Here is a 22,929-nt window from a genome sequence, read left to right as displayed (position 1 = left end):
CTCAAACTCACAAGCAGTGAGATCATGACCTGAGCCAAAGTCAGATGCTTAACCAACTGAGCCACCCAGGTGCCCCAGTTCCTACTTTTTTTTAATTAAATTTTTATTTTGAGAAATTTCAAATTTTAAATATTTTGTATAAAAGTAATAAAGCATGAATAGATAAGGCTAAAGTACCCTTTATCTTCCCTCTGCCTATCTTTGTCACAGTCCCTTCTGTTCATAAGAGGCAACTTCTTTTGAATTTGGTGTGTGTCCTTCTAACTCATAAAATTATTATTTCTAAAAACAATAGAACTGCCTTTAACTTATCTAATTATAAACATAAAAATAGGAGGTCTGAAAGACTTCTCTGTAGATTTCTTTTAGATTAGTAAATTAACATAGCGTGATGAACTTGAGAAACAACATTTTTCACCAAGTAGGTCAGTAACTAGCCTTATTGTGTTAAATAATGTACACTCTTTGTATCCATATTAATTTGTCTAAGTAGCAGCAGGCAGCTTTGAAAAAAAAATTGAGGAAAAGAGCCTATGCAAGAAAGTAGGCTTTAATTCTGCACAGCGAAGGAAACAATTTTAAAAAAGCCTAAAAGACAACCTACAGAATGGGGGGAGATATTTGCAAATGACATATCTGATAAAGAGTATCCAAAATCTATGAAGAACTTACAAAACTCAGTACCCAAAAAGCAAATAATCTGATTAAAAAGTGGGCAGAACGGGAATGCAAGCTGGTACAGCCACTCTTGTAAACAGTATGGAGGTTCCTCAAAAAATTAAAAATAGAACTACCCTATGACCCAGCAATTGCACTTTTAGGCATTTATCCACGGGATATAGGTGTGCTGTTTCGAAGGGACACATGCACCCCCACGTTTATAGCAGCACTATTCAACCATAGCCAAAGTATGGAAAGAGCCCAAATGTCCATTGATGGATGAATGGATAAAGAAGATGTGGTATATATATATATATATATATATATATATATATATATATATATATATATATACACACACACACACACACACACACACACACACACACACACACACACAATGGAGTATCACTTGGCAATTGAAAAGAATGAAATCTTGCCATTTGCAACAACATGGATGGAACTGGAGTACCGGTATTATGCTAAGTGAAATTAGTCAGAGAAAGACAAAAATCATATGACTTCACTCATATGAGGACTTTAAGAGACAAAACAGATGAACATAAGGGAAGGGAAACAAAACTAATATAAAAACAGGGAGGGGGACAAAACAGAAGAGACTCATAAATATGGAGAACAAACTGAGGGTTACTGGAGGGTTTGTGGGAGGGGGGATGGACTAAATGGGTAAGGGGCATTATGGAATCTACTCCTGAAATCATTGTTTCACTATATACTAACTAATTTTGGATGTAAATTTTAAAAAATAAAAAATAAAATTAAAAAAAAAAGATTAGTCAAAAGCCAAACAGGCCATTTTCACTCACCTTGGAGAGTAATGGCAAAGAAGGCTGGGTTAATCTGCTTCCCACACTAAGTCCTCAATTATATTCGGTCATTTGACAGAATGAACTGGAGGCTATAACACGAGACAAAACCTGAATGGATCCAGGCAAAAGCTAATAGGAAACCTGTCTATTGAAAATAATCAGTGTGCATACTTTGACTACCTCCAGCATATTTACTTTTTGTTTATCCATTTGTTACATTTTTCAGCATGCTTGACTCATCTAAATTAGGTTCTAGAATTTAGTAAGTATGAGGACAGGAACAAAGGATGGAGGAGAGTAGGGTTGATGTTGGAGAAGCTGGCTAGGGAGATCTGAACAGTTTGTGCTTTATTCAAAGTTGGATGAGAAGCTTTGGGTGGGTCTTGAGAAAGGAGTCGTGTGATCTGAGTGCTGAGGTCCCAGATAGAAGAAACAAGAAGTAACACTAAATGTTTGGGTTTTTTTTCTTGAGCAGTAATGTTTATTATCATATTTTTACATAGTATTACAATTAACTAAACAATTACATGAAACATGTCATTTATTCTTTGTAGCTTTCTTGTGCCAAAAGAGGAAAAATACCTTTAAAAAAACCACATTTTTATGTTTTGTGGGGTGGAGGGACATTTTTACATGGAAACTGTAGTGATACAATGGTGGCATTCATTATATGAATTTTTGATTCTTTTACTGAAGTGTATGCTTTTGCCAATACTTCCTCTTCACCCCCCCCACTCTCCCGCCCCAAATGAAAGAAGCAATAGAATTAAGAATGAGGCATGGAATGTATCATTATTTTTGTTCATTTTACTAAGATTTTATCTCCAACTCAGAAATGTTTGTAACATTTTTATCTCCCAAGTCTAATAACATTATATTCTGATAACTAAAAAAAAAGGGGGGGGGAGGGGGGACAGAAGCATGAACAGACATTTCTCCAAAGAAGACATGCAGATAGCCAACAGACACACGAAAAGCTGCTCAACATCATTCATCATCAGGGAAATACACATAAAATACACACAATGAGATATCACCTCATACCTGTCAGAATGGCTAAAATCAAAAACATAAGAAACACCAAGTGTTGATGAGGTTGTGGAGAAAAAGGAGCCCTCTTGCACTGCTGATGAGAATGCAAACTGGTGCAGCCACTCTGGAAAACAGTATGGAAGTTTCCCAAAAAGTTAAAAATAGAATTACCATATGATCCAGTAATTGCACTACTGGATATTTACCTAAAAATACAAAAACACTAGTTCAAAGGGTTACATATACCCTGCAATTTATAGCAGAGTATTTATTTATTTATTTATTTATTTATTTATTTATTTATTTATTTATAAAGTTTATTTATTTATAAGGTTTATTTATTTATTTTGAGAAAAAGAGAGCACACAAGTTGGGGAGGAACAGAGAGAGAGGGGGAGAAAGATAGAGAATCCCAAGCAGGCTCCACACTGTCAGTGCAGAGCCCAATGCAAGGCTTGAATTCATGAAACTTGAGATCATGACCTGAGCTGATGTTAAGAGTGGGATGCATAACCAACTGACCACCCAGGTGCCCCTATATCAACATTATTTATAATAGCCAAACTATGGAAGCAGCCCAAGTGTGCAATGATACATTAATTGATAAATAAGGTGTGTGATAAATTGATAAATAAGATATATATACACACACCACATCTTATTGTATATATACACACACACAATGGAATATTATTTAGCTATAAAAAGAATGAAATCTTCCATTTGCAATGACATAGATGGAGCTAGAGAATATAATGACAAATACCATATGATTTCACTCATATGTGGAATTTAAGAAAACAAACAAAGGACATAGAGAGTCAAACTGAGAAACTGACAACTATAGAGAACAAAATGATGTTTACCAGAGTGGAGGGGGGGGGGGATGGGTGAAATAGGTGATGGGGATTAGGGAGTGCACACATCATGATAAGCACTAGGTGATACATAGAATTGTTGAATCACTGTATTGTATACCCTGAAACTAATAGAACACTATATGTTAACTATACTGGAATTAAAATTTAAAAAAGAAGAAAGTAAGCTTTAAATTGACACATTGAGGACTGTGTAAAAACGTGAGTCAGAGGGTTTTTCTTTCTTGCACTTGGCTGAACCTGATCAAATTTACTTTGATCTTTCTTTGCTTGGTACTAATAGAAGCAATACTTTTTTCTGGTTTCAAAATGAACAGGTACTGTATACACTATACTTGTAAATCAGTGTTTCAGGTATTTCCATTTTGAGACCCATGTGGCAGAACAAAGTTCATTTTGCTAAAATTATAATCAATTCTCCCAGAACATAATTTAATAGAATTCTGTGTATCTTGTTTTAAACATGCCTGTGATTTTTATGGACACAGTTGACTGAACAAAGAACTATATTTAGTACCTTATTTGAAAGTTACTGTAATTAAATCTGATTTAGTTCTAATTATTACTAATACCATCGATAGTACAAGCAAGGAGAAAAATGCAGCTCATCAAAGAAGAGACCCATGAGATAGGATGCAGCTAGTTTGAATCTTAATGAAAAATTCCTAGGATGCCAGCACATTTGCACTGTCATTAATGAGAACTGTTGTACAAAGACCTCACCTGAATAGAGTGACTCCATGGAGTACCGATGACTTTACATCTCTACAAAAAATAAAGAGTATATGTTTTTCATTTATTGAGAGGTTATATTTTGTTAAACTGCATAATGAGTGCTATGGCTTGTGATTTAAATGTATTATGCCCTTTCTGCACTACCCATATAATGTTCTGGGTTCCATTCATAACTTAAAGGGAAAATTTCACAATGTTTGGAGTCCTTGATATTCTGCAAGTAAAGAAGAATGTCCTCAAATTCCTTGCAGTAGGAACCTCGACTTCCAAGTGGAACAATACATCTACAAAAGGAAAAGTGATGGCTTCCACTGGCAGCTCATGCCTTTGGTACAGTTGAAAACTCGGCCGATGTCAGTGTCCTGTCATTCTGGAATACTGGCCAGCAAGCTGTGGTGAAGTTTGCTGCTGCCATTGGAGCCATTGCTGTTGCTGGCCACTTCACTCCTAGAACTTCCATTAATCAGATCCAGATAGCCTTCTGGGAGCCAAGACTTCCAGAGGTTATTGATCCCAAGGCTGACCACCAGCCTCTGCCACGGTGTCTTTTGTTAATATGCCTACCATTGCTTGGTGTAACACAGACTTTCTTCTGTGCTGTGTAGATACTGACTTCCCTTGCAACAAGGGAGCTCACTCATTGGGTGTGATATGGTAGATACTGGCCTGGGAAATTGTGTGCATGTGTGGCACTGTCTCCCATGAACACCCGTGGGAAGTCATGCCTAATCTCTACTTCTCCAGAGATCCTAAAGAGACTGAAAACAAAGAGCACCCTGCTGCTGAAGAGGCTGTGACCAAGGAGGAACTTAAAGGTGAATGGACTGCTCCTGGACTTGGAAGCAGTTGACTGGTATGAAGGTGTAGAGGTGCCCTCTCTGCCCATAGAACAGTTCTCTACTAAAGACTGGAGTGTTCAGCCTGCCACTGAAGACTGATCTGCAGCTTCCACTGCTCAGGCCACTAAATGGGCAAGAACAACAACTGAGTGGTCTTAAGCTGTTCTTCCACAAACTCTTAAACAAAATGGAAATAAGGTTGATGGCAAAAACTAAGCAGCTTTTAAAAGTTGGAAAAAATATATTATGAACATGAGTTTTTATTTTGCTTCAGAAGTTTTGTTTTTGCCTTTGGGAAGCACTCAAAATGCTATTCATTTACTAGCAAGTGTATTGTAGTTTATAGCATGTTCTATAAGATTTCATCTCCAAGAATAGGGGATATCTGGTTGGCTCAGTTGGTAGAGCATGAGACTCTCAATCTTAAAGTTGTGAGTCCAAGCCCCATGTTGGGCATGGATCCTACTTATATATATATAAAAAAAGTTTCATCTCCAAGAATAAAATTTCATATTTGTATGTAGAGACAATTTGTATAAGGTAAAATTTCTACAATCTTGATTAATTTTTGAAGGAATGTTATTTTTATTATCCTTAACTTTTTAATTGAGTTTCAGAACATTTTCCTTGTATTTATAAACAAAGACTATGGTCTTTATTTTATCAGAAAATTAGGAAACTTTTTTCTTCCTTCCTTTCTTTCGTTCAGAAACATTTTCCTGTATTTAATTGCCATGTTGCTTGCAGGTTTTGGCTTTTCTGCAGATAACCAAAATGTCAGTAGGTAGGGAGTTCTGTAATCTGAGACTAGTATTTTGAAATCTGCTATAATGATATAGTGATATATTTCTTGATCTTTTCACAGAAAATTGTGAAATACTGGCAAACTTAAAATATTTATTCATTAATGGGTAGGTTGTTATTTCTAGTCTTCTTCCTGAAATGTAAGGAATTAAAATTTAAATTTTTTACTTATAGAATAAGTCAGAAACTGATACTAAATCAAAAGATTGAAGATAATTAGGACATTATAATGATTGAGAAAGCTGAAGACAGTTTGTAAAATTTTAGATTTTAACCTAAATTATTAGATTTTAACAGTGGTTGGTTAAAATATATCTCCTAAATGAAATATGTGCATGTTGAATTAAATTACTACACATTATTGTAAAATCTATAGTATTTGAACTTAAGATATTTTAAATAGTTATGTTTTGCTTTTTAAAATTTGACCATATAGTAAAACTATTTGCATAACCAACACAAGTAGCTTTGGGACATCATTAGGGAATGTGAAGCATATTCTCCATTGTTAATGAAAAGGGTGAGATTTTTCTAAAGGAAAAGAAAAATGGAAAATCAAGATACTGCTTTTTAAATTTTCTAATTCCTGTTTTTCAAGGAATAAATAGCTGGTTCACATGTTATATTTCTAAACTTATCACTTCCCTACCAAAGAGATAAATACATCTTCACAATGATTTTACAGATTGCTGGGAGTTCTTTGGTCTATATTATAGGAAACCTCAATTTTTCAACAAATTGTATTTTAAAAGTTTCTTTTTAAATTTATTTTAGGATTTTTTTTAATGTTTATTTTTGAGGGAGAGAGAGATACAGTGAGTGTAGGGGAGGGGCAGAGAGAGAGGGAGACACAGAATCCAGAGCAGGTTCCAGGCTCTGAGCTGTCAACATAGAGCCCGATGTGGGGCTCAAACTCATGAACTGTGAGATCGTGGCTATGAATCATGACCCATGACCTATGCTGAAATCAGACACTTAAATGACTGAGCCACCCAGGCATCCATATTTTAGGATTTTTAAGATTAAGATTCTCAACTTAATTAAGATGCTTAAGATTCTCTCTCTCCCTCTCTCTCTGCCCCCCATAAAAATAAATAAACATTTTTCTTTAACTCCTAGTTTTCTTAGGGGTAACAGTTTACAAACAGAAAAATTGAGAGATTTTGTTATTAATGGTTAGATGGTCATTGAAAGATTATAGTAAGTAGAACTATAAATAATAAAAGAGTTTGATATGTGAATTATATATATATCAGTGAAGCTATTATCAAAAGTAAAATAAGAAATAAAAGTTTGAAAGGGGGAATCATTTCTTGTGGCCAAACTTCCAAATAAGGAAAGAGTGACTTTAGATTACTTACTTATTTGTATTTGTTATGAGAAATATGCCAAGCAAGTCGTCAATTTAATAAATTCAGTAAAAGATCTTAATCTGCTACCTAGGGGGAAAATAGAAATGGAAAACACAGATCAAGTAATCATTTGGAAACTAAGAATATTTTAGGAGTTTAAGATCCGTTTAGAGAGTCATCAAGTATAGTTTTTGTTTTTGTTTTTTTAAATTTTTTAACGTTTATTTATTTTTGAGACAGAGAGAGACAGAGCATGAACGGGGAGGGTCAGAGAGAGAGGGAGACACAGAATCTGAAACAGGCTCCAGGCTCTGAGGGTCAGCACAGAGCCCGACGCGGGGCTCGAACTCACGGACCGCGAGATCATGACCTGAGCCGAAGTCGGCGGCTTAACCGGCTGAGCCACCCAGGTGCCCCTCAAGTATAGTTTTGAAAATATTTATGAAAACTGACTTTTGCTGCTCAAAGTTGGGGAACAAAGTTACAGATGATATTTATTTCTTCTTTTTAGTAATTCAGTCGAATTTTAGTAATTCAATCGCTGCTAAATGAAGAAATGGTGACATGAAACTGATGAGTTATCCAAAAAAGGTGCCAAACTATAATGATTTTATTTTCCCCATCTTTCAACATATTTTTCTCTTTTTTCCTTCAGAACTCTTGCTAGATAGAGATGACAGCAGGGTGTTCCTACAATAATCTAGACTCTGGAATTTGGCAGCTAGGAACTAAAATGCTTTTCAACTACTTAGTTTTACTCTTTGTACAAATTTTTAGTGGGAGATCTTAACTGAATATTCTGATTATGTTGCAAAAGGTGCATCCAAGGACTTACAGAATTAGAAACACACTTTGAAAGAATTTATTTTATGATTATTTTGTTTTTATTTTAGAGCAGAGCATGAGCAGAAGAAAGGGGCAGAGGGAGAGAGAGAGAGAGAGAGGAAGAGAGAGACAGAGAGAGAATCTTAAGCAGGCTCCACACTCAGTATGGAGCTCAACTCGAGGCTCAATCCCATGACTCTGAGATCATGACCTGAGCCAAAACCAGGAATCAGACACTCAACTGACTGAGCCACCTAGGCACACCAGAAAATATTTTAATGCACTTATTATTTTTAATATCTTTGAAACAAAATACTACTTGTAATGTTTTACTGTTACCTTTAATTTTTGACCATATGTTTAAAATCTAAAATTAGGTTATCATTTAAGAAAACAAAGTTAGGCACTGAATAAATTAACTTTTAAAAAGATTTGGGTTTCAACATTTTCAGTAGTCTTGGACTTAAATGGGAGGTTAGTGTTTTCTTAATCAACAGGATCAGGAATATGAAGATTCCTGCAGGGTTTTACACAAAAGAAGTGTAAACATAAGTACTTTGCCAGAATAGAGCAGTGAGAGTCTGTAATAATTTTTTAGGAAAGAATCTGGTGATATCTCCTGAATATGTAATCTTTTGGCTAGAATTGCAGACTTCTTAAAAGCATAATTGTTAAGAGAAAATTTCTCTCCTGATTCTGTTGTGCAAGAGTTTTTTTTTTAAGTTGGTAATAGTCTATTGTTTTTGGTTATTAAGAAATATATATGTAATATATATAAGATACATATTTCACTTTCTGTAGATTTTATTGTCTTAAGTGCTTTGGTGGTGACTTTAATGTCCTCATCAAGTAGAATATTACACAGCAAGTAAAATCATTATTATTTAGTCTTGTTTTTGAGATTCTAATTAATTAAAGAAAATATTCCCCACCTACTAAGTATTATACCAGTCCTTTTTTATTTTCCTTTCACTTCTTCCCTTTCTTTTCTCTCTTTAAAAAATTAACACTGGGGCACCTAGGTGGCTCAGTATGTTGGGCGACTGACTCTTGATTTCAGGTCAGGTCATGATCTCATGGTTTGTGGCTTCGAGCTCATCAGCATGGAACCCCATGCTGTCAGTGCAGAGCCTGCTTGGGATTCTCTCTGTCTCTGTCTCTGTCTCTGTCTCTCTCTCTCAACCCTTCCCTACTCAGTTTCTCTCTCTCAAAATAAATAAACATTTTTAAAAAATTACACAAATGGAGGCACCTCACTGTCTCAGTTGGTGGAGCATGTGACTCTTGATTTTGGGGTTGTGAATTCGAACCCTGTGTTGGGTGTAGAAAAATAAAATCTTTAAAGCATTTACAAAAATTTTTATTTTGAGAGAGAGAGAAAAATCTTAAGTAGGCTCCATGCTCAGGACGCAGTGCAGAACAGGACATGGGGCTGGATCCCATGACCCTGGGATTATGACCTGAGTCAAAATCAAGAGTTGACCGGGTGCTCAACCAACTGAACCATGCCAGCTGCTCCTAGATGAATAAAATATTTTTAAAAATTGCACGAATGTAATAGATGAAAATATGTTCATTGTTACGCTTTTTAAAAAATTTTTTTAATATTTTATTTTTGAGAGAGAGAGAGAGCATGAGCAGGGGAAGGGCAGAGAGAGGGAGACACAGAACTTGAAGCAGGCTCCAGGCTCTTCGCTGTCAACACAGAGCCCGACTCCTGGCTTAAATCCACTAACTGTGAGATCATGACCTGAGTTGAAGTCAGTCGCTTAACTGACTGAGCCACCCAGCACCCCCATTGTAAAATGTTTTAAAATGGAAATATATACAATAAAAAGCAAAAGCTTCCCTCTCCCCCCCAACTTACTCCCCTATCAAGAAATCACCATTTTGGTATGTTTCATTCCAAATCTATTTTTGTATATTTACATACTGTTTTAGATATTGAGGATTTATTTTTTTTATTTTAAATTGTTTTTTAATGTTTATTTATTTTTGAGAGAGACAGAGACAGAGTGTGAGTGGGTTAGGGGCAGAGAAAGAGGGAGACACAGAATCCGAAGAAGACTTCAGGCTCCGAGCTGTCAGCACAGAGCCCGACACATGTCTCAAACTCACGAACTGGCAGATCATGACCCGAGCTGAAGTTGGATGCTTAACCCACTGAGCCACCCTGGCACCCCTTGAGGATTTTTTAAAAGATTTTTTTTAATGTTTATTTTTATTTTTATTTTTTATTTTTATTATTTTTTTAATGTTTATTTATTTTTGAGACAGAGACAGAGCATGAACGGGGGAGGGTCAGAGAGAGAGGGAGACACAGAATCCGAAGCAGGCTCCAGGCTCTGAGCTGTCAGCACAGAGCCCGACGCGGGGCTCAAACTCACAGACTGTGAGATCATGACCTGAGCCGAAGTCGGACGCTCAACCGACTGAGCCACCCAGGCGCCCCTGTTTATTTTTATTTTTGAGAGAGCCAGAGCATGAGTGGAGGAGGGCCAGAGAGAAAGGGAGACAGGATCTTAAATGGACTCCACACTGTCAGCACAGGGCCCGATGTGGAGCTCGAACTCACAAACTGTGAGATCGTGACCTGAGCCGAAGTCAGACGCTTAACTGATTGAGCCACGCAGGCACCCCTTAAGTCAAATTTGACTTTTATCATAGGATAATCTGGTTGAGCCATTTGTTAGGGAAACTACTACTACTGCTACTATTTCTACTCTGTTGTCATTGTCTTCGTCTTCTTTTTCTTCTGTATTGTATTTATTTATTTTTTATTTATTTATTTATTATTTATTATTTATTTATTTATTTATTTATTTATTTATTTATGGGACCTTCTGACCCTAACTCCATTTCATCTGTCTGGTTCAATAGAATCAGGGAGGAGAACTGCTAATCTGTGAATTCAGCATTAACCTATGTATAAAATCACTTAATCCCCTTGTTTTTTACTATAGTACTTATGCCCTCAACAGTTTCTGGTGTCTCTTCATCAAGAGATGCCTGTTTTATCCTCTTGACGGAAAAAGCTGCAGACTTCTGCCAAAATTGGGAAGTTAGGGAAGGTAGTCATCTAGGTGTGGAATGGGGCATCTAGGGATGCACCAGCTTCTTAAACAGCTTTCACTCAGTTTTTCTTATTTTATGAATTCCATTTGCCACTTACCCCCAGTTCTACAGGTACTTAGTGTGGCCAGTTTTTGTTTATTTAGAGCATTCTTTTGTATATATTGGGTTTGTTCTCAGCTTTCCTCACTGTTGGTTTAAGACTTGGCTTTCTGTGTCCTGCTACTTCAGTTGCCACTCCATCATCTACTTTGTGTCGCCTTTTTTCTTCCTCTCTTTCAGTTATTATTTTAAAACATTCCCTTTACCATTGCCTGGCAGGGTTTCTGGAGGGAGCAAGTTAAATGTGTTCAATTTGCCCTCTAAACCTGGAAGTCTCACTTATTCTTTCTTTCTTTCTTTCTTTCTTTCTTTCTTTCTTTCTTTCTTTTTCTTTCTTTCTTTCTTTCTTTCTTTCTTTCTTTCTTTCTTTCTTCCTTTCTTTCTCTCTCTCTCTCTCTCTCTCTCTCTCTGTCTCTCTCTCTCTTTCTCTTTTCTGGTTTTATAGATTTATTTTCAAAGGGTAAAACAGACAATTTAAATACAAGTCTATTTTGCCCATTGGATACTCTTTTCTGCTTTGTTGAAGATCAATTGGCCATATTTGTGTAGGCCTATTTCTGGGTTCTCTATTCTATTTTGTTGATCTATGTGTCTGTTTTTCTGCCAATACCATACTGTCTTGATGGTTACAGCTTTGTAATACAAGTTAAAGTCCAGGATTGTGATGCCTCCAGCTTTGGTTATCTTTTTCAACATTTCTTTGGCTATTCAGGTTTTTTTGTGGTTCCGTACAAATTTTAGGATTGTTTAGGATGGTGTTATTTTGATTGGGATTGCATTGAATGTGTAGATTGCTTGGGTAGTATTGACATTTTAACCATATTTGTTCTTCAAATCCATTAGCATGGAATGTTTTTCCATTTTTTTGTGTCTTCTTCAATTTCTTTCATAGGCTTTCTATAGTTTTCAATGTACAGATCTATTACCTGTTTGGTTAGGTTTATTCCTAAGTATTTTATGGGTTTTGGTATAATTGTAATTGGGATCGATTCCTTGATACCACTTTCTGTTGCTTCATTATTGGTGTATAGAAATGCAACTAATTTATGTCCATTGATTTTATATCCTGCGACTTTGCTGAATTCATGTATCAGCTCTAGCAGTTTTTTGGTGTCTTTCAGGTTTTCCCTGTAGAGTATCAGATGACATGATACATGTAGAGTGAAAGTTTGACTTCTTCCTTTTTGTTGTCTGATTGCTGAGGCTAGGACTTCCAACACTATGTTGAACAACAATGGTGAGGGTGGACATCCTTGTTGTGTTCTGACTGTAGGAGGAAAGCCCTCAGTTTTTCCCCATTGAGGATGATATTAGCTATGGGCCTTTCATATAAGACTTTTATGATGTTAAGATATGTTCCTTCTATCTCTATTTTCTTGAGGGTTTTTATCAAGAAAGGATGCTGTATTTTGTCAAATGCTTTTTCTCCATCTATTGAAAGGATCATATGGTTCTTATCCTTTCTTTTATTAATGTGATATATCATGTTAATTGATTTGAGAATATTGAACCAACCCTGAAACCCAGGAATGAATCCCGCTTGATTATGGTGAAGAATTATTTTTAATGTACTGTTGAATTTGATTTGCTGGTATCTTGTTGAGAATTTTTGCATCCATGTTCATCAGGGAAATTGGCTTGTAATTCTCCTTTGTAGTGGGGTCTTTTTCTGGTTTTGGAATCAAGGTAATGCTGGCTTCATAGAATGAGTTTGGAAGCTTTCCTTGAGAAACTCAACAGATGAACATAGGGGAAGGGAAGGAAAAATAAGATAAAAACAGAGAGGGAGGTAAACCATAAGAGACTCTTAAATACAGAGAACAAACTAAGGGTTGCTGGAGGGGTGGGGGTGGGAGTATGGCTTAAATGGGTGATGGGGATTTAGGAAGATACTTTTCTGAAAGAGCACTGAGTTCAGATGTAAGGGATGAATAACTGGGTTCTACTCCTGAAGCCACGACTACACTGTATGTTAACTAATTTGAATTTAAGTAAAATTTAAGAAGTAAAATAAAATAAAATACAAGTCAAAACAGAATTTCTCTGTCAAAGGCAACAATAATGCCAAAACACATTCTCAGTTCCAGACACTTGCTAGCATCTTTTGAGTCTTCTCTAAGAGAAAAAAGACATCTGATATTTTATTCATAACCGAAAATAATTTCGGTTTGCTAGCATAATTCGTTCTTTAAACATGTTTTTAATCCAAAGCACTTATATATCAAAGCAAATTTCCCCATAAGAAATCATGGAAACTCAGATGATTCGTTGCCAACTCAAAAATATTCCTATAAAAATGATTAAAATACTGTATGTAGTATAATAAAAAATAAAAAATATAAAGAAAAATAAATTAACCTGCAGTTAGCTTTGAAAACCTTCGTGGCTGGTGTGAGGGAGACAGGAGAGAGGAGGGTTATTGTGTAGGATGACTTTCACTATCACTAATGGAACCACTGCTATCTATTGGCTCAGTGGAATCTTTTTCTACATAGGGGCCATTATATATGCTCACATGGATGTTTACTACAATACAGTATTAATAAACTCCTGTCATATGCTGTATTTAATGTAACTGGCAATAAGGCAGCAGAGGAAAGGATCATTACCTGCAGGCAGCCTGACCTAGAATGAAGCAAAGGATTTCTAAACCTGCTCTGGTATGGAAAAGCAAAGGACTGTCCATAGGTGCTTTGAAGTGACAAAAAATACACTAGTGTCAGTTGTGGGCACTTTGCAACTTCTGAAAAATCACTGATTTCTGCCAAACACTGCAGCCTCAGACCAAGCATCAGAACATGGGATTACCCCCAATCCTGCAGTGAGAGAGAGAGAGAGAGAGAGAGAGAGAGAGAGAGAGAAGAACAATTGGCTCAGGGGTGATCATGTGACATTTGGCATCACATACTACTCGTATTGCAAGACATTTATTAGATATGTTTTCTTTGTCTTGCAGAACACTCGCAAAACAAGTTACTCAAAATCCAAGGTTTTACTGTACATCCTCCTTATCCGCAATGTGATCTCAGTTTCTTGTGGACATACTAACTTCTCAACATCTGTATCAGGAATTTCAAACCCAAATTTGTCCTCCATGACCATGATAATCTCCACTTGGTCCAAACTGTCTAGGCCCAACTCTCTCATAAAGTGGGAATTTATTGAGAGCTTTTCAGGATCAATCTTGTCATAGAGTTTTAAGATGTAAAGAACACAGTCCTTGATTGCCTCTAATGACCAACGGGGTTCATCACGGTACTGGTGGTATAACTGTGTAACTGGAACCTGCATGACCACCGAGGCCAAACACGAAGCCCCAGGCCTCATACAGGCCCCTGGGGGGCACAGGGTGATATTGAATGGCTGGGCTGCTGCCAGTGTGGGGACCCAGGGTGGTGGCATGAAGGCTACAGGCAGTCACAGACATGGCAGAAAGGACAAAAGCTGCCATGGCTACACTGACCCAGGATGCACTGCCTCATATTATTTCTTTGATAGCAGTATATAGTTGTTGAGAGTGTGAGTTATGGCACCAGACTGCTTGGGTTTGAACTCTGGCTCTGCCACCTACTAGCTATTCAATTAACCTCTACAGTCCTAATTTTCTTCATCTTTAAGATGGGGATATAATAATACCTACCTCATAGAGTAACCAGAGAATTAATTAGTTAATTAAAATTATTTAAAGCACTGGGTGCCTGGATGACTCATTCGGTTAAGCAACCAACTCTTGATTTCAGCTCAGGTCATGATCTCCTGGTTCATGGAATTGAGCCCCACATCAGGCTCTGTGCAATAACGGCACAGAGCCTGCTTGGGGTTCTCTCTGTCTCTCTCTCTGCCCCTCCCCTGCTCTCTCTCTCTCAAAATAAATAACTAAACTTAAAAATATTTTAAATTATCTGAAGCACTTAGAATAATGTCTATCACATATAGTATGCCCTTAATAAGTATTTGCTCTTATTTTTTCCCCCTCTCTTTTTTCTGTCCTCTTTTCCTGGAATTCCTATTAGTCAAAATTTTTTGTTGTTCTTGTTTAGCTTGTTTTTTATTTTTTAAAATTTACATCCAAATTGGTTAGCATATAGTGCAACAGTGATTTCAGGAGTGGATTCCTTAGTGCCCTTACCCATTTAGCCCATTCCCCTTCCCATAAACCCTCCTGTAATCCTCAGTTTGTTCTCCATATTTATGAGTCTCTTCTGTTTTGTCCCCCTCCCTGTTTTTATATTACTTTTGTTTCCCTTCCCTTATATTCATCTGTTTTGTCTCTTAAAGTCCTCATATGAGTGAAGTCATATAATTTTTGTCTTTCTCTGACTAATTTCACTTAGCATAATAACCTCCAGTTCCATCCATGTTGTTGCATGTATGTATATATATATATATATATATATATATATATATATATATATATACCATATCTTCTTTATCCATTCATCCATCGATGGACATTTGGGCTCTTTCCATACTTTGGCTATTGTTGATAGTGCTGCTATAAACATGGGGGTGCATGTGTCCCTTTGAAACAGCACACCTGTATCCTGTAGATAAATGCCCAGTAGTGCAATTGCTGAGTCATAGGGTAGTTCTATTTTTAGTTTTTTGAGGGACCTCCATACTTCTTTCCAGAGTGGCTGCACCAGTTTGCATTCCCACCAGCAGTGCAAAAGAGATCCTCTTTCTCCGCATCCTCTCCAACATTTGTTGTTGCCTGAGTGGTTAATGTTGGCCATTCTGACAGGTGTGAGGTGGTATCTCATTGTGGTTTTGATTTGTATTTCCCTGATGATGAGTGATGTGGAGCATTTTTTCATGTGTCGGTTGGCCATCTGGATGTCTTCCTTGAAGAAGTGTTTATTCATGTCTTTTTCCCATTTCTTCACTGGGTTATTTGTTTTTTGGGTGTTGAGTTTGATAAGTTCTTTCTAGATTTTGGATACTAACCCTTTATCGGATATGTCATTTGCAAATATCTTCTTCCTTTCTGTCGTTTGCCTTTTAGTTTTGCTGATTGTTTCCTTTGCTGTGCAGAAGCTTTTTATTCTGATGAGGTTCCAGTAGTTCATTTTTGCTTTTGTTTCCCTTGCCTCCTGAGACGTGTTGAGTAAGAAGTTGCTGCGGGCAAGATCAAAGAGGTTTTTGCCTGCTTTCTCCAGGAGGATTTTGATGGCTTCCTGTCTTACATTGAGGTCTTTCTTCCATTTTGAGTTTCCTTTTGTGTATGGTGTAAGAAAGTGGTCCAGGTTCATTCTTCTGTATGTCGCTGTCCAGTTTTCCCAGCACCACTTGCTGAAGAGACTGTCTTTATTCCATTGGATATTCTCCTATTAGTCAAAAGTTAATCTCACTACACTGATGCTTGAACTATCTTACCTTTTCTTTGATTTTCCATTTCTTGTTTAATTCTACTTTCTTGAAGATTTTTGTAATCTCCATTTAATGCCTTATTTCATCAATCATTTTAAATACCAAATAGCTTTTATGATACCTGCTTTTAATCTTTCATGATTTCCTCACAAGTTGATGACCCTTGATGGTTTGTATATATTTTAAACTGATCGATTAAAAACTCTTTAGAAATAAGAAGACTTATTTTAGGTAAGCCTCACTTTCGGATGTTAGGATAGAGACATGACCATATGTCACTATGAGGAGGATTTTTCTCTGGGATTGTTCATTTCCTCCAGAAAAGACCTTTCCATTTTTTCCCTGGGGCATTAAATGCAAGTGTTCTGGGGTGGAGTTGGGATTAGGGGTGGGATAGAGTAGAAGAATGGTTAGAGGAATTAATCCTAAGATTTAGTATTTCAATAAATGTTTTTCTTTTCAGTCCATATCATCTCTACTCGCTATGCTGCCTGGTGTCTCCAAGTCTAGATGTTCCTTTTCAATATCTCTAGAGGATAAATTTCCATTCTCCCACCAGGGCTGGAGTGTGTGCACTTAGCCGCCGCCATTCTGTATGTAGGACGGTGAAGGGGAATCAACATTTCACCCACATGGACTGTCGTAGACTCTAAAGTTCTCTTTTGGCCATCAAAAGAGCGGATGCAGGATTAAAGTGAGAGATAGCTAATGTCTGGGAAAAGACAAGAGCCGAATAAGGGTCCTTGCCCTGTATTTATTCAGATCAGAAGACTTACAAACATGATGGGCGTACAAAGAGACAAAGAAACTGGGAACATTAACTTGGGGACGTGAGGGAAGATGGGGGTTTTGGAGATATACAGTGTTTGAGGTTAGGATCAATATAAGACAAAATCCTGGTGCCAGGCAGATGGTTGTTAATGGCAGACAGGAGGCACCGTGTCTGTTTAACTTAGCTAGTCTAGCAGATGAGACAAATAGGGGGAATAACCTCGGGGTTAACAAGGCACCTTTTCTTTTGTTAACCTCTCCACTCTGGGCTGCTTTGCCTGCAGTGCAGCAGTCCGTAGTCCAGCAGTTCACCAATTTACCTAACTTGGCCCTATCTTCCTGTGAAAGCAGCTTTTCTGCTATAGTACCAAATTGGGGGTGCTTCCACCCTGAATATCTAATCTTGTTTATTTCATATACGTATGTACTGGGCACCTTTGCACCCGTTCCTATTTTGGGCCTTTGCCCCTCCCTCTCTATTTGGGGGGCTCTGCACCCCCTCTGTATTTTGGGGTGCCTTTGTACCTCCCTATTCTTGGTGCCTTTGCACCCCCCTGTTCTTGGGATGGCAATCTGGTTTACCCAAACTTGGGTAGCATTCTGTGACTTTGTATATCTTTATGTCTTGTTAACTCATTGATGTAAACCCGAGAGATTCCTAAGCTTATTCCCCACAATGGACTGTCATCCTGTTTTTCACTTTGTTCTTCCTCTCCACCTACTTGGTACTTCCAAAGTATGAGAGTTTCCCAGGTTCTTTGCAAGGTGAATTGACTGTTTTCATCAAGTATTCCCCAAGGTTATAGCTTCTCTCACCCTGATAAATCAGGTACCACTCTTCCAATTGCTCTCCCTTTTCTAAAAACATATTGAAATATTTTACCCATTGTTGCCTTCTATTCTGTTTTCTTTTTCCTTGTGTATTTAAACCCTGTAGCTTGGGGCGCCTGGGTGGCGCAGTCGGTTAAGCGTCCGACTTCAGCCAGGTCACGATCTCGTGGTCCGTGAGTTCGAGCCCTGCGTCGGGCTCTGGGCTGATGGCTCAGAGCCTGGAGCCTGTTTCTGATTCTGTGTCTCCCTCTCTCTCTGCCCCTCCCCCGTTCATGCTCTGTCTCTCTCTGTCCCAAAAATAAATAAACGTTGAAAAAAAAATTAAAAAAATAAATAAATAAACCCTGTAGCTTATTTTGCTGTTATTTTATAAGGGGAGAGGTAAATGCATATGCCTAATCTGCATTTTTTTAAACCAGAAATCATCAGATGAATGTTATTTATTTATTTATTTGAGAGAGCGTGCGCACGTGAGAGAGCGAGCAGTGGAGATAGGCAGAGGGAAAGAGAGAATCTTAAGCAGGCCCCATGATCAGTGTGGAGCCTGACAGGCTTGCACCCACAATTCTGGGATCATGACCTGAGCCTAAATGAAGAGTCAGATCCTCAACTCACTGAGCCACCCAAGTGCCCCAGATGAATGTTATTTTTTAAATATCTTATGATTGCTTTAGAAATTAGGTCTTCTTTGGAAAACTTTCTTTTCAGGTCCTCTGCCCATTTGTTAATTGGGTTATTACATATTATTACTATTATTATTTTAGTGTTGAGTTGTTCTTTTTATGTTTTGGATATTAATACTTTATTGGATGAATAATTTACAAATATCTTCTCTCATTCAATAGGTTGCCTTTTCATTTTGCTGATGGCTTCCTTCACTGTGCAAAGGCTTTGTATTTTGGTACAGACCAAATATTTTATTTTTGCTTTTGCTTCCCTTGTCTGAGGAGGCATATCTAGGAAAATGTTTTTAGGGCAGTGTCAGAGAAATTACTGCCTATGTTTTCTTCTAGGAATTTTATGGTTTCAGGTCTCACATTTAGGTCGTTAATCCATTTTGAGTTTATTTTCATGTATGGTGTAAGAAAGTGGTCCAGTTTATTCTTTTGCCTATAGCTGTCCAGTTTTCCCAGCAAGACTTGTTGAAGAGACTGTCTTTATTCCATTGGATATTCTTTTCTGCTTTGTCAAAGATTAGTTGGCCATATGTTTGTGGGTCCATTTCTGGGTTCTCTATTCTGTTCCATTGATCTGAGTGTCGGTTCTTGTGCTAGTACCATACTGTCTTAATGGTTATAGCTTTGTAATATAGCTTGAAGTCCAGGATTGTGATGCCTCCTGCTTTGGTTTTCTTTTTCAAGATAGCTTTGGCTATTCGGAGTCTTTTCTGGTTCCATACACATTTTAGGATTGTTGGTTCTAGCTCTGTGAAGAACGCTGGTATTTTGATCAGTATTACATTGAGTAGGTAGATTGCTTTGGATAATATTGACATTTTAACAATATTTGTTCTTCCTATCCCGGAGCATGGAATATTTTTCCAGTTTTTGTGTCTTCTTACATTTCTTTCATAAGCTTTCTATAGTTTTCAGTGTATAGATGTTTCACTTCTTTGCTTAGATTTATTCGTAGGTATTTTATGGTTTTTGGTGCATTGTAAATGGGACTGATTCCTTGATTTCTCTTTCTGTTGCTTCATTATTGGTGTATAGGAATGCAACTGATTCTGTGCATTGATTTTATATCCTGCAACTTTGCTGAATTCATGGATCAGTTCTGGCAGTGTTTTGGTGGAATCTTTTGGGTTTTCCATATAGAGATTCATGTCATTTGCAAAGAGTGAAAGTTTGACCTCTTCCTCGCAAATTTGGATGCCTTTTATTTCTTTGTGTTGTCTGATGGCAGAGGCTAAGGCTTCTAATAGTGTGTTGAATAACAGTGGCAAGGGTGGACATCCCTGTCTTGTCCCTGACCTTAGGGGGAAAGCTCTCAGTTTTTCCCCATTGAGGATGATATTAGCAGTGGGTCTTTCATATATGGATTTTATGATATTGAGGTATGATCCTTCTATCCCTACTTTCTTCAGGGATTTTATGAAGAAAGGATGCTGTATTTTGTCAAGTAGTTTCTCTGTATCTGTTGAGAGGATCATGTGGTTCTTGTCCTTTCTTTCATTGATGTGATGTATCACATTGATTGTTTTGTGGATATTGAACCAGCCCTGCCTCCCAGGTATAAATCCCACTTGGTCGTGGTGAATAATTTTTTAAATGTATTGTTGATTCCGGTTGTCTAGTATCTTGTTGAGAATTTTTGCATCCATGTTCATCAGGGAAATTGGTATATAGTTCTCCTTTTTAGCAGGGTCTTTGTCTGGTTTTGGAATCAAGGTAATGCTAGCTTCATAAAAAGAGTTGGAAGTTTTCCTTCCATGTCTTTTTTGGAACAGCTTCAAGGGAATAGGTGTTAACTCTTCCTTAAATGTTTGGTAACATTCCCCTGTAAAGCCATCTGGCCCTGGACTCTTTTTTTTTTTTTTTTTAATATTTGTTGTTTATTTATTTTTGAGAGAGAGAAAGAGAGTGTGAGCTAGAGAGGGAGAGAGAGAGAGAGAGAGAGGAAGATGCAGAATCTGAAGCAGGCTCCAGGCTCCAAGCTATCAGCACAGAGCCCGATGCAGGGCTCGAACTCACGAACTGTGAGATCAGACCTGAGCCAAAGTCGGATGCTCAACTAACTGAGCCACCCAGTCACCCCCTTGGACTCTTGTTTTTTTGGGAGATTTTGGTTACTAATTGGATATCTTTACTGGTTATGGGTCTGTTGAAATTTTCTAGATCTTCCTGTTTCAGTTTTGGTAGTTTATATGTCTCTAGGAATTTGTCCATTGCTTCCATATTACCTATTTTACTGGCATATAGTTTCTCGTAATATTCTCTTATTATTTGTATTTCTGCTGTGTTGGTTATGATCTGTCCTCTTTCATTCTTGATTTTATTTATTTGGGTTCTTTCTTTTTTCTTTTTCATCAAAGTGGCTAGGGGTTTATCAATTTTGTTAATTCTTTCAAAGAAACAGCTTCTGGTTTCATTGATCTGTTCTACTGTTTTGGGGGTTTTTTTTGGTTTTTTTTTTTTTTGGTTTTGAAGCATTGATTTCTGCTCTCATCTTTATTATTTTCTGTCTTCTGCTGATTTTGAGTTTTATTTGCTGTTCTTTTTCCAGCTCTTTAAGGTGTAAGATTAGGTGTGTATCTGTGAACTTTCTTCCTTCTTTAGGAAGGTCTGGATTGCTATATACCTCCCTCTTATGACCACCATTCCTGTGTCCCAGAGTTTTTGGGCTGTGGTATTATCATTTTCTTTGGCTTCCATGTACTTTTAAAAAAATTTTTTTTAATGTTTATTTATTTTTGAGAGAGACAGAGACAGAATGTGAGTGGGTTGGGACAGAGAGAGAAGGAGACACAGAATCTGAAACAGGCTCCAGGCTCTGAGCTGTCAGCACAGAGCCCGACACGGGGCTCAAACTCATGAGCTGCGAGATCATGACCTGAGCTGAAGTTGGACGCTCAACTGCCTGAGCCACCCAGGTGCCCCGAGAACACTGGCTTCCATGTACTTTTTAACTTCTTCTTTTACTTGTTGGTTAGCCCATTCATTCTTTAGTAGGATGGTCTTTAGTCTCCAAGTATTTGTTATCTTTGCAAATTTTTTCTTGTGGTTGATTTTGAGTTTCACAGTGTTGTGGTCTGAAAATATGCATGGTATGGTCTCTATCTTTTTGTACTTGTTGAGGGCTGATTTGTGTCCTAGTATGTGATCTATTCTGGAGAATGTTCCATGTGCACTTGAGAAGAATGTGTATTCCACTGCTTTTGGATGAAATGTTCTGAATATATCTGTTAAGTCCATCTGGCCCAGTGTATCATTCAAAGCCATTGTTTCCTTGTTGATTTTCTGTTTAGATGATCTGTCCATTGCTGTAAGTAGGGTGTTGAAGTTCCTTACTGTTATGTTTCTTTATGTTTGTGATTAATTGATTTACATATTTGGGTGCCTCCACATTTGTAGCATAAATGTTTACAATTGTTAGACCTTCTTGGTGGATAGGCCCCTTAATTATGATATAATGCCCTTCTTCATCTCTTTATAATCTTTATTTTAAAGTCTAGATAGTCTGATGCAAGTATGGCTACTCCAGCTTTCTTTTGTTGACCATTAGCATGATAGATGGTTCTCCATCCCCTTACTTTCAATCTGCAGGTGTCTTTATGTCTAAAGTGGGTCTCTTGTAAACAGCATATAGATGGATCTTGTTTTCTTATCCATTCTGTTACCCTATGTCTTTTGATTAGAGTATTTAGTCCATTGATGTTTAGAGTGAGTACTGAAAGATAGGAATTTATTGCCATTATGTTTCTTGTAGAATTGGAGTTTCTGGTGGTGGTCTCTGGTCCTTTCTAGTCTTTGTTGCTTTTGGTCTCTGCCCGCCCCCATCTTTTCTCCCCTCAGAGAATCCCCCTTAAAATTTCTTGCAGGGTTGGTCAGGAACTCCTTTAATTTTTGTTTGTCTGGGAAACTTTTAATCGCTCCTTCTATTTTGAATGGCAGCCTTGCTGGATAAAGAATTCTTGGCCGCCTATTTTTCCCATTCAGCACATTGAATATATCCTGCCACTCCTTTCTGGCTTGCTAAGTTTCTGTGGATAGGTCTGCTGTAAATCTGATCTTGTAGGTTAAGGACTTTTTGTCCCTTGCTGCTTTCATGATTCTTTCCTTGCCTGAGTATTCTGTGAATGTGACTATGATATGCCTTGTTGATGGTC

The 22,929-nt window shown here is 37.4% G+C and overlaps 1 protein-coding gene and 1 pseudogene across 1 annotated transcript in view; both read left to right on the top strand.

Moving 5' to 3' along the window:
* The window catches only part of PPM1E (protein phosphatase, Mg2+/Mn2+ dependent 1E), a 223,750-nt gene that overhangs the window by 117,976 nt on the left and 82,845 nt on the right, over positions 1–22,929 (top strand). The gene's annotated exons all lie outside the window — the stretch shown is intronic.
* On the top strand, positions 4,329–5,133 carry LOC125151427 (40S ribosomal protein SA-like; annotated as a pseudogene).

Source organism: Prionailurus viverrinus, chromosome E1, assembly GCF_022837055.1.
Source record: "Prionailurus viverrinus isolate Anna chromosome E1, UM_Priviv_1.0, whole genome shotgun sequence".
In the NCBI taxonomy this organism is placed as follows: domain Eukaryota; kingdom Metazoa; phylum Chordata; class Mammalia; order Carnivora; family Felidae; genus Prionailurus; species Prionailurus viverrinus.
Note: the sequence above shows the minus strand (reverse complement) of the source record. Positions and strands in the feature narration are given on the sequence as shown.